The sequence below is a fragment of the Hordeum vulgare genome, chromosome 7H (assembly GCF_904849725.1).
Source record: "Hordeum vulgare subsp. vulgare chromosome 7H, MorexV3_pseudomolecules_assembly, whole genome shotgun sequence".
Taxonomy (NCBI): Eukaryota; Viridiplantae; Streptophyta; class Magnoliopsida; order Poales; family Poaceae; genus Hordeum; species Hordeum vulgare.
This window is the reverse complement of record NC_058524.1, coordinates 174,040,921-174,051,602: the sequence shown is the minus strand read 5'-3', so window position 1 is coordinate 174,051,602 and position 10,682 is coordinate 174,040,921.

Genomic DNA, 10,682 nt, shown 5'->3' with positions numbered 1-10,682 from the left:
TTTTATTTCTGTGTGGTTCTAAATAGAAAACCCCAGGGGTTTTCTCTCTTATCAGGCGCTAACTTGGGCCTCTCTTCTCACTCCCGAGGCCTAGCACTCCTCTCTTTCCCTAGCGGCATCCCAAGCGCTCTTTCTCCTTTCTCTAACGGTGTCCCCCCCCCCCCCCCCGCGCACGCTTTCCGTCAGACACCAGTGAGGGAGCGAGCACGCCGTGAGGCTCACGGACGTCGAGGCCCTTATATGTCCTCGACGTGCGTGCCCCCTTGGCCTAGGGTTCCACTTTCCCCTCCTTGCGCCACCACTTCCTCCCTCCATATCCTTCTTCCTCCCCAGGTAAGATCTGTAGATCAGAGTAGCAGAGAGAGAGAGAGAGAGAGAAGTAGCCGCCGTAGTCCTCCGCGCACCCTTCGCCTCCAGTGCCGGCCAGCATGTCCGGGGACTCGGGGAGGGCGCCCGCGTTCCATTCCCGCCGTCGTTGAGGTCGGGGAGCGACCACATCGACGGGCAGGAGCTCGTCTACGGTGTGTTCCCGGCGGCCTCGACCCCTGCTTCAGTTCTGCAGCACGCCATCTTCAGATTTTCTTCGGTCTTCTTCAGGCTTCTTCCTCTTCGGTCGGGACCCCCTTTCCACTCCTTCCCCTCAGTGAGCCAGCACCTTCCTCCCTTCCCCCTCTATAGTTGCGCCTAGGTGCTTCGTGACCATGCTTCTGTGATCAGAGAAGAGGACGGCCAGTGCTTGCGTGTTCTTGTGCATGTGTGTTCCGTATGGTGTGTGAGCTCGGGCTTGGGTAGAGTAGCACAGCACGGGCCTCCCTCAACGCAGCAGTGTAGAGTAGGTGTACCCCCGCGGTGCAGCAGTAGTAGAGGAGACCATTCCGGTGGCGTCTCTGTCGTCGTCGTTGTGCAGTAGCAGAGCAGGTCATCCGCATGGGTGTTACCTAGTTGGATGCCTCTGTTAGGCCAAGGTTCGTAGCGCAGTGTAGTGGTGCAGTGTGTTGTTGTGTATCAGGCGGTCGTGGGATCGACACCCCGCGGCGCCACCCCCCTTTTTAAATTTTGGTTTCGGCACAGTAGCAAGCAGTGGCTTCAGTAGCAGCTTACGTTGTTTGGCTTCCCTTTTCTGTCGAACAAAGAAGCAGTAGCGCAGTGGTGTTGTATCAGTGGGTTATACCTGCAGGTCTGGGGTTCGAATCCCAGATCAGCCCCTTTATTTTTTTGTTGCATTCCTTTATTGTTGTGCATTGCTTGCTTGAACATTTGCTCGGATAGGCTTAGTCAGTCTTGTGGTATATATATTTTAGCCCACAAGAAGCATGTTGATCCTAGTATTTTTCCTAGTTTGTGTAGTGTGCATGTGTAGGACTTTGAGGGTGTGTATGTGGAGCTATACCATGTATGTGAGTGCGATTAGCATGTGAGTGGTGTAGTGATGATTTGTGTGTGATACTTGTGCTCATCAGTGGTGTCCTTGAGCACTAGTTAGTGCAAGTGTGTGTATGTGTGGGTTTCCCCCCACCTACTTTGTGTGTGTGTGTGTAGGTGCTCATATGTGTGTGTGGTATAGTTGTTCATGTGATGTTGTGTGTGTGTGTGACACACACATGCCCAAGGCATGGTGTGCCTTGTCATTAACTTGAGTGCAAGCATGGATGTGAGTGGTCTAGTGGAGATGATGTGGTGTAAGCTAAGGTGTGTGTGATAATTAGCATGTGTAGGTGCTTTATGCATGTGCTTGATGTATGTGTGTGTGTGTGGTGGTGTGCTAAGGCACATGAACATGAGGTCCACCCCTCATGTGCACCAGTGGACTTGTGAGAGTGTGCATATGCATGTGTAGGTGATGAGCTAGTGGAAGCACATGTGATGATGCACTATTCATCTCTATGTGATTCCATGTAAATCTTCTGCTTAGCTTTGTGCCCAATTATTCTATACAAGTGCCTATGTATTATATATGTTTTTGGGGTAGAATCATCCCAGGAATGCAATGGGGGGTTCAGATTCCACTTTGGAACACTTTCTGGGAATGTCATATTTCTGTTTTGATCAATGTTTGGAGCTTGGTTCCATGACATGTGGTGAGCCCAAGAGGTTGTTTCCTTGTTGTGGCAGTAGAGGGTGACCCCCTCTATAGCATGGTGGTTTTGTTTCATGCTTAGGAATTCATATATGCAAGTTGTGCCTAGTCAAAGTGTGCATGTGGCTGAAATTCACTAAGTCTGATAATCTGTTTATATTTTCTTCTCCTGTTGTTGTGCTTGTAGAGGTCCATGTGTTGGGAATCAGCCCTTGCTATCAACTGGAAAGTTGTAGATTTTGTGTTTGTCTGGATCTCTATCAATTTTATTTCTATTTGGAGTCTTGTAGATATTGTTTTCGGTTCTCCCAAAATGCTTCAGAGCATAAACAGCTAGTGAGAATCTGGAATTTTCACAAAGTCCGTGAAAACTGATACTTTTGGCCAAGTTAGCAGATGTGAAACTTTCTGTGTGAAACTCCTTTGTATTATCTTTTTGCTCATGCTTATAGAGCTTTTGAATATCTTTTGCCACATATCTTATTTGGCATATTTGGGTGGCTGTAGGTGCTTTGCATGTAGCTCTCAAACTGCTATGTTGCTGTTTATGGCAGATTGTATAGTTTTGATGTTTTGATGCTTGTGAGTGCATAGTTGATGGTGTGGTGATATTACTTGCACCACCCCATCTATTATTGTTTGTTTTGTGCTATGGCAACCTGGGAATACCAGAAGTATGCCATTGGAGTGTGTTGTGATGGATTTGATACGTAGGACTCCATTTCTTGTTTCATTGTTTCCGGTTGATCCGTAGCTCCGTTCATAACGTTCTTTATATGTTTTTGCATCGTTTTCACGTGACGCATCTTCTCATGTCATCCTCATGCATGTTAAGATAGCTTAGAGTGCAGTTCTGTCCAGGAACTTGTATTTTCTTCTCATGCTTGTGCTAGTGACTAGAATAGAGATGCATGTTCATTTTCATCTCATGCATCATGTGCTTGTTGCATCTTGTTGTGCTATTGTTCATTGGATTCTATTCTTATGTTGGATAGCACCGGGATCAGAGAACGAGTACGTGGATTCGGGAGAGTACATGCAGGACGAACAAGAGCAGTTCCAAGCTGAGGACATCACAGGCAAGATGATATGAACTTGATTCCATCTCTAGACTTGTTATGCTAGATTCAGGTTTCCTTCGTCATATGCACGTTGCCTACCACTGAAATAATTGCCTCCTGATATTTCCATAAAACCCAAACACTTATCCCCTCCTAGCAAATCTTGAATGGCTAAGTAGGATTGCTCAGCTACTAATGTTAGCGTTGCTAGATGCATGTGCAATTGTCTCATGTGATATCATTATGTTAAATCTGTTTTTTTATCAATGCACCTATATATTTGGTAAATAACGTAAGGCCTAGCCTTTTTCTAGGTGTTTTGTTCCGTTATTGCCGCCATAGTTTCCGGCTACCGGTGTTTGATTCCGTAACTGATCGCTCCTAACACGTTCGGGGTTGTTATGGGACCCCCTTGATAAATCGTGTAGTGTTAAGACTTGTCCGGCAGGACCTAACATTGGTGTTAATTTGCTAATCACTTAATAATAATCTGCACAGGGAATAGCTACCCCAAGGAATTAATCAACAACCCGGGCCAGTGCTCCTCATGAGTGTTGGTCCAACCCAGAGAAGCTTATTACGCTCCCCGGGGCAACTCGGTGTTTTGGCATGGTAAGCATTGATCATCCGTCGTGTCCTGACACTGAGATACGCGGCTCTTATCGGGGTCGTCGACACGACGGGAGGTCCTGCTAGTCTTGTCTTACCTTAGCGATATATCTTGAGTATAGGAATCCTGGTGAAGTTTGGTTCTCCCCAGAGTTGAGGTTTCCTCTAAGGAATCCGACGAGATCACGAGATTCGTGATAGAGGATTACTTTGCGGCCTGTGACCATTTGTGATGGACTAGTTGGAGCACCCCTGCAGGGTTTTATCTTTAGGAAAGCCGTGCCCACGGTTATGTGGCAACTTGGAATATTTGTTAACATCCGTTTATAGATAACTTGAACCTAATCTAATAAAATTGCCAACTGTGTGCGTAACCGTGACTGTCCCCTTCGAAGACCTCTCTTCGATCGGGAACACGGTGGGGTTATGATTGACGTAAGTAGGTGTTCAGGTTCACTTATTGATCAGCTAGTCATCGATCGCTAGTATAGACCACCTTCAATACTTGTTCTACGTAATCTAGCCACCATAAAGCTTAGGATGCTGCAAACCTAAACACTGAACCTTCCTTACCTAATAACTTGGCTAGTTCTGGCACCGAGGTCATAGATTGCTGAGTCCCCATGGCTCACAGATTACTTCAACACCCCAACAGGTACATGTACGCCCGACACAAGTGATCCCGACGGCACGCAGCTGGAGTGGCAGTACGATGAGGAGACCGACCGCTTGTATGTGAACTATCTAGAAGACCGAGGCGTGGTCGTGATCATGGGCAAGCATGCAGGGTAGCATAGTCATTTTCTCATGTTATGTAGTCCGCATCGAAACTACCTTGTCTGAAATTATGTGTGATGTAACTCTGATATATTCTATGAGATGACAGATGATCCCCTATTTGTCATTCTATTATTATGTATGTGCTATGTTACCGTGCTTGCGAAACGCTTAGATGCGCTTCTTTCCAATTCGGGGTCTCGTTCCCTAAATCGGAAAGGACCGAATCTTAGTCGTTACATGCATCCTCAGTCCACTCCGGAGTACCCCGGAGCTAGTTATTTCCCTCCTTGGGAGTAGACCAACTTAGGCCAAAAGCCTAAGCTTGGGGGAGTACGTGTTTCTCAGCGACTTTATATTCTTGCTTATGCTTTCACTTTGTTTGTCGGTGTTCACACTTTGCCACTGTATCATCCATGCTAGTTTATTTCTTTTTCTCGCTTTCTTCTCGTGTGTTTGTCTAGTTTGAGAAAACCCAAAAAGATTTTCTTGTTCTTCTTTTGCTTGTTGGGAGCTTTCCCGTGTAAATAGTTTTCTTTTTCTTTGGGTCAAGGTAGAAGACCATGGTTACGATGTTTAGTGGCTCTCGCATGCATATCTGTTTATCTGTCAAAGAGCCATATTACTTTGTCTTCTCCTTTGTGTTTGCTTGCAGATTCCAGCTTAGTCCAATGCACGAGCACGCTTATTATTGTTCACATCATTCGGTCGTGCAAGTGAAAGGCAATAATGATGATATATGATGAAGTGACTGTGCTTGGAAAAGCTGGTATGAACTCGATCTATTTTCTTTTTGTAAATATGACTAGCTCATCGTTCCTGATTCAGCTTTGTTGTGAGAGAAACATCTTTGCAATGACAACTTAGAGATCATAGTTTCTGATGCCATGCTTAATTAGCTAGGAGCTTATAATGGTTTGCCTTGGATGCCAACATGAATTTTGAGATGACTACAATGTAGTATGACATGATGGTATCCTCCTTTGAATGATTCAAGTGGCTTGACTTGGCGCATGTTTATGCATGTAGCTGAAACAAAATCAACATAGCCTCTACGATATTCATGTTCATGGTGATTTATGTCCTACTCATGCTTATACTCAATGTTAGTTAATCTCAATGCATTTTGATGACTATTCTTGCTCTCTAGTTGTTTGCTTCCCACTCTTCTGCTATCCTTCACTTGTACTAAGCGGGAATACTGCTTGTGCATCCACTTCCATAAACCCAAAGTTGTTCCATATGAGTCCACCATACCTACCTATATGTTGTATCTACGTACCGTTCCAAGTAAATTTGCATGTGCCACTCTCTAAACCTTCAAGAAATAATCTGTTTTGCATGCCCGATCCGCTCATGTGGTGATAGGGGGCTATCAGTATCTTCCATGCTAGGCATGTTATCCTCGATATGTGTTTATTCACTATCATTCACGAGAAAGGGGCCGGTAATTGGAATGCCCGGTTCCATGCTTAAATCGAAAAGATAATTGCGAACAAAACTCCCCCTGGATTGATGTTGGTATGGACGACACCCGAGTATTCGGCTAGTCATGGAGTGTGATTGATTGGTGGTGGGGGAGCCAAAACTTTACTTTTCTATTTGGGAACCGCCTATAGCATGTGTAGCGTGGAAGATGGTGAGAACTCTTAGTCATTGCGTTGACAATGAAAGCATGCCACCCAAAGTTATTATCTCTATTTTCAAAGCTTGAGCTCTCGCACCTGTGCAAATCAATGCGTCCTCTGCGAAGGGCCTGTCTATTTCTGTTCCTGTTGAGTCATCCTCCTCTTATAAAAGCACCAATTAGAGAGCACCTCTGTCATTTTTATGCTTTGCTTTTAACTGTGTTGAGTATGAGTGTGACTGGATCTTCTTTGCCATGAATTACAATGTTTAGTGAGCCCTTAGTCTTTGAAGGTGATCTGCATTTATGTTTTGCGGTCTTAGAAAGAGCTAGCGAGATACCATCTGTTCGTACTTCTTCATCATTGTTTTGATTGAAGTGTTGACGTTTGAGACTTATTATTATTTGCTCGCTAGTTGATTATGCCATTGATATGAGTTTACCGTGAGACCTAGATGTCATTTGCTTATGTGGTTAGCTTGTGATCTTGCTGAAATTCTGGTTATGAGTTAGACATAGTTGCAACAACAAGATCAAACAGAGTTCGTAAAAGTTTTTCTTTTGTCTCCTTTAGTTTGTCAACTGAATTGCTTGAGGAAAAGCAAGGCTTTAAGCTTGGGGGAGTTGATGCGTCTCCGTCGTATCTACTTTTCCGAACTCTTTTGCCCTTGCTTTGGACTCTAATTTGCATGATTTGAATGGAACTAACCCGGAATAACGCTGTTTTCAGCAGAATTGCCATGGTGTTGTATTTGCGCAGAAATAAAAGTTCTCGGAATGACCTGAAAATTTATGGAGAATTTTTGTGGAATATATAAAAAATACCGACGCAAGAATCAGCGAAGGAAATGGAGCATGGAGCCCACAAGCCCACCAGGCGCGGGCCCCCTGGCCTCGCCTGGCAGGCTTGTGGGGCCCACAAAACTCCACCGCCTCCAATCTCAGGTCTATTTAGTCCCTTTCATCCGGAAAAAATCAAGGAGAAGAGTTCATCGCGTTTTACAATACGGAGGCGCCGCCACCTCCTGTTCTTCCTCTGGAGGGCAGATCTGGAGTCCGTTCTGGGCTCCGGAGAGGGGAGATCTCGCCATCGTCATCACCAACCTTCCTTCATCGCCAATTCCATGATGCTCTTCACCGTTCGTGAGTAATCTCGTCATAGGCTTGGTGGACGGTGATGGGTTGGATGAGATCTATCATGTAATCGAGTTAGTTTTGACGGGGATTGATCCCAAGTATCCACTATGTTTTGAGATTGATGTTGCTACTACTTTGCCATGCTTAATGCTTGTCACTAGGGCCCGAGTGCCATTATTTTAGATCTGAACCTATTATGTTGTCGCCAATATATGTGTGTTCTTGATCCTATCTTGCAAGTTGTAGTCACCTACTATGTGTTATGACCCGGCAACCCCGGAGTGACAATAGCCGGAACCACTACCGGAGATGACAATAGTATGAGGAGTTCATGTATTCACCAAGTTTTAATGCGTTGGTCCGGTTCTTTATTAAAAGGAGAACCTTAATATCCCGTAGTTTCCATTAGGACCCGGCTGCCATGGGAGGGATGGACAATAGATGTCATGCAAGTTCTATTCCCTAAGCACGTACGACTGCATACGGAATACATGCCTACATTACATTAACGAACTGGAGCTAGTTACTTATCTCTCCGTGTTATAAGTGTTGCATGATGAATAGCATCCGGCATAATCATCCATCACCGATCCAATACCTACGAGTCTTTTCCTACTCGTCCTTGCTACGTTACTCTGCTCCTACTCTTACTATGTTGCTACTGATGTTACTTTGTAGCTATTGTTGTCACTTTGCTGCTACTGGTTACTGTTGCTACTGCTTCTATCATACTACCTTGCTACTGATACCTTGGTGCAGATACTAAATCTTTCAGGTGTGGTTGAATTGACAACTCAACTGCTAATACTTGAGAATATTCTTTGGCTTCCCCTTGAGTCGAATCAATAAATTTGGGTTGAATACTCTCCCCTCGAAAACTGTTGCGATCTCCTATACTTGTGGTTTATCACGGGGGCGCGCTGAGCGGACCCACTGGGTGTAGTCCTCGAGACTGCCATCGACTGAAGCAATCGGTGGTAGTCTTAAAGTTTCACTTGCTGAACTTTAAGTAGTTGTGTTTTTTGCTGGTAGAACGTTTGTGAGCTCGGGAGCTGTTATGATGCCATGAATAAGAAGGTGCAAGACCCGCGCCTTAGCCTTGAAGCCGAGAAAGCCAAGAACATGTGTCTGGAGCAGGAGAAGCACTCACTTGAAGGTAAGCACTTTTAGTCCGACTGTCTTAGTATTTGTTCTCTTTCCCCGTCCAACTGAGGTTGTTTTACCAAATGTCCGTAGCGAAAATCATCAACTTGCTGAGAGGCTGAAGACTTGTATTTCATTACTTAGCATGAAGGAGGCCCTCAAGAAGAGGAACGACGAGCTGGCGTCTGCTTGGAAGGAAGCTAACCAGAAGATCAAGGCAGCTGACGCCAAGCTGAAAATGGTTGAGAAGCGTGAGTAAGAGAAGCAAATCCTGGAGGTTGCCGCAGAGAATTCCACCGAAGAACTCGCTAATCTGAAGAAGCACTATGCCGAGTGGGAATCTAAGCTTAAGCATGTCACGGCTAAAAATCTTGAACTGGAGCAGTTTGTTGAGGACTTTGGCACAGACATGAGTGAAAAGCTTAAAGGTACGCCCTCGGCCCAAGTGATTCTTATATTGTCTTGGCAATTTTGATTCATATCTGATTTCTCCCGTCATTTGATTGTGTCCAGATTTGTGCTTCAATGATATTGAGGAGACCGAGAAGATTGAGAGGGAATTGAACCCATCGCGGGGGATTCTCAAGGACAACTTGGCCCTAGCCCTTCTCCGACTAGAGGATCGTATCGAGCAGGTACTCGTTTATTTCTAGCGGCTCAGTTCAGCTGTCTTGGAGATCGACTCAGAAGTCGCACCTCGCAAGTAATTTTGAAAGGACTTGCACGCCATTATCGACCAAGTAAAGGAGGTGCCCAACCGAGTGCAATATTGGAAGAAGTGAGCAGCTCGAGCCCGACCCGACATCGCTCTCTCGCTTGTCCGCATCCATTGTAATGGAGTGGATGAGGGGAAGCTGAAGAATCTCAAGGTCGCCAATAAAAAGAACGCCAAGTTTGAGGACTTCATGGAGATGTTCATGAAGGTTGCCACTCGGATCACATACGGGATCGACCTCGACGCTTTGTGGAAGTTGTGGTTCCATCGTCCTCAGATTGATTCTCGGATAAAAGAATTTAAATTTGATTTGCCTCGGTATGTTGAGTGATCGATGTAACCTTGAACTCTGAGTGAGCCTGGGGCCCCTGCTATCCATACTTTTGCTTTGGCAAAATGTAGTTTCTATTTTCCTTACCTTCTTTCAAATTTTGAGTCTTTAAGTGTTTGGCGGGTTCCCGTCGGGGGTACCAGAATACTTAGGTAATTGATTGGTCGCGGCTAAGTCCCCGAGTGTGACTAATGTTCTCACATGGAGTATATGTGGACTTAGGGTGGGGGTCATGCCCTCATTCAGAACCGTTATTACTTAGACGAAAGCAGGTTCTCAGCTAAGCCCCCGAGTGTGGAGGATGTCCTCACTCCGAGCAGGTTCTAACTTAGGCGAAATCAGGTTCGCGGCTAAGAAATGAAGGTAGTTCCTGCAAACAATGATGGTTCTGTCCATCTTGGCATCTTAATGGGGGCGTGCCCTCATTCGGAACTGTTATTACTTAGGTAAAAGCAGGTGCGCAGCGAAGCCCCCGAGTGTGGAAGATTTCCTCACTTGGGGCAGGTTTTAACTTAGGCGAAGTCAGCATTGCGTCTAAGAAATGAAGGTAGTTCCTCCAAACTATGATGGTCCTATCCATCTTGGCATGTGAGTGGGGGTCTCATTTGGAACCATTATTACTTAGGCGAAAGCAGGTTTGCAGCTAAGCCCGTGTGTGTGGAAGATGTCCTTACTCGGGGCAGGTTTTAACTTATGCGAAGTCAGGTTTGCGGCTAAGAAATGATGGCAGTTTCTACAAACAATGATGCTCTTGTCCATCTTGGCATCCAAGTGGGGGCCGTACCCTCATTCAAAACCATTATTACTTAGGAAAATTCAGATTCGCAACTAAGCCCCCGAGTGTGGAGGATATCCTCACTCGGGGCAAGTTTTAACTTAGGCAAAGTCGGGTTCGCGGCTAAGAAATGAAGGTGGTTCCTATGAACTATGATGGTCATGTCCATCTTGGCATCTGAGTAGGGGTCATGCCCTCATTCGGGACCGTTAATACTTAGTGTAGCGACCCGACTCAAAACGAGTCAAGCCTCTGCGTTTTTGTGCCATCCCTGGATCAGTATGCTGGCACACACAGTACATCAATGTATATATCAAAGTGCAATCACATGTAAAATAGCGTAAAACTGATATATACCTTAAATATCTCAGTGGAAGCGGTCAAGGGAGTGGAGTCCCAATAAACACCAACGGCAAGTTGAGTGTAGACC